The sequence below is a fragment of the Hipposideros armiger genome, unplaced genomic scaffold (genome assembly GCF_001890085.2).
Source record: "Hipposideros armiger isolate ML-2016 unplaced genomic scaffold, ASM189008v1 scaffold_118, whole genome shotgun sequence".
Taxonomy (NCBI): Eukaryota; Metazoa; Chordata; class Mammalia; order Chiroptera; family Hipposideridae; genus Hipposideros; species Hipposideros armiger.
The window spans coordinates 2,085,622-2,087,689 of NW_017731468.1; the positions used below are offsets into that span (position 1 = coordinate 2,085,622).

Below are 2,068 nucleotides of genomic sequence, written 5' to 3' on the forward strand. Positions count from 1 at the left end.
CAAGCGAGTTCTTAACCATCGCGCCACTCGGCCGGCCCAGTATCACTGTATTCTTGAAGGATCGTTTTGTGTGGTATTAAATCTAGGTGGATGGCTATCTCTGAAGTTCAATTTCTTCATCTATTAGAAGTGGGTAGTAAATATCTTCCTTCATGATTCCGTAAGGAGGATCTTGGGAGGACCATATGGCATAATGACTAAAAGCTTGAAACAATAAATGTCAGATGTTTTGTTTGTCTTCTGCTCCATGAGAAAACTTTGGGAGTGCTGTAAGACAGGACTAACTTTCTCAGCGAACAGGCTCTTTGCCAAAACGTCTCAGCACAGTGTTTCTCAACCTTGTTTTCATTATTGGCCCTGTAAGGAAACTTTTTAGACACTTGTTTTTTTAATTTCCTCTTCCCCCATACAATTTACTACTACAGACACACTGCAGATCTATTATGTTTTATATGTATATCTATGCTTTATACATGAAGAATTAAGATTTTTTTTGCCACTTTCTCCTTCCCCCCAAGAACCAATTTTTGCTCCCTTCAGGGTTGTAGAGCTCTCATTGAGAATACATGTCCTAGTGGCATTAGAATATTAGCAACATTTTGAAACTGCAGTGTTGCCTAAGCATTGAAGGATCAGGCTTTGGGTTGGGTAGACCTGGAATTGAATCCCTGCACTGTCACTGACTAGCTGTGCCATATTGGAAAATTACTTAACCTCTCTAAACCTGTTTTAGGTGTGTAATATTGTGAAATGATTAAATGAGCATTTACTACAGTGCCTGATTTTGTTCAATAAGTGATAATTATTAATAAACATTTCGAAAAAAACCTTGTACTCCTTAACTTTTTTCTTTTATTATGAAAAGAACATATATATGTTTTAATGTATTTAGACATTAAAGAAAAATAAGTATTTTAATTCCTGTCTCTCCCTCTTTCCAGAACCAATCCCTCACATTGTAAGGGAGACCCCAGAGGAGGCGCTGGGCTCAGTGGCCCAGTGAGAAGGAGACACCCCATGAAGGGCCTGAGGGGAGCTGTGGGGCTGGGGAAGCAGACAGAGAGGCTTTCAGGGAAGCGATGCAGAGACTACCACCGAGATCCACCTACCTCCTAAAACAATGGAAAAAATGCCTCAAAGGCCTGAAAGCAGTAGCCTGAAGAATTTGACCTTCCTTTAGGACAGTGGTTCTCCAAAGGTGGTCCCTGGACCAGCAACATCAGCATCCCTGGAGAATTTATTAAAGCTTCCAATATTTGGGAACCAACCCAGATCCTCTGACTCAGAAACTCTAGGGTTGGAGCCCAACAATTTGAATTCTACAAAGCTCTCCAGGAGATTCTGAGGCACTCTCGGATTTGAGAACCATTGCTCTGGTACGGGTGTTCCCTCTCCCAGTGTTTTGGGGAGGACAGGGTTGCAAAAGATTTGCTAACAGAGGGGCCTCCCACGGAATCCCCTTCTGAGGAGAAACAGGGGTTGGGAGTTTAGAAGGCTTCCAGCCAGAAGTCAACTGAATGCTTGAGCATCCCTTACAGATCTCTAATGTAGTTGGATTCCCTTCAAAAGAAGCTGTTACTTTGAGTTTAGTTTGGAGCTTGAAGTGAACACAACCTCCAACAAAAATGTGTACGAGAGTCTGCCTGTGTGTTGAGAAACTTCCTCTGTAATATATTATGTTTTCTTTCTATGTGAAAATAGAATGTCAAGACTGTGCCAACGTATGGTTTAGATAGAGAGGACGTTGTATGTTTTGGCCCCATATTGTTTCACGAGTCCAAGGTTCATTTTGTGCTGGTCAACCTGACCCAGTCAGAAGAATGTTCTAATTTATAAATGTATCTATCTAACATTAAGGTAACGGAACCAATAATAGACTTTAATTCAGCTGCTTGGTTCTTAAAAAACAAAATCAGTGGGATTTAAGCAGTTTTCCTTCCACTAACTTCTAAACCTGGAAGAAGAGAGACATATCGATTAGGAATTAGGCCAGGCCACATATAACAGGAAAGCTAAAATAGCAGTGGCTTATATACATAAGGGTTTTATTTTCTCACGTCAAAAATGT

The 2,068-nt window shown here is 40.8% G+C and overlaps 1 long non-coding RNA gene across 1 annotated transcript in view; it reads left to right on the forward strand.

The window, feature by feature from the left end:
• The window catches only part of LOC109385537 (uncharacterized), a 70,097-nt gene extending 68,381 nt beyond the window's left edge, over window positions 1–1,716 (forward strand). The window contains exon 2 of the long non-coding RNA XR_002124643.1: window positions 942–1,716. This is a non-coding gene — a long non-coding RNA (uncharacterized LOC109385537). The remainder of the gene's footprint in view (window positions 1–941) is intronic.
• Window positions 1,717–2,068: the final 352 nt, after the last annotated feature.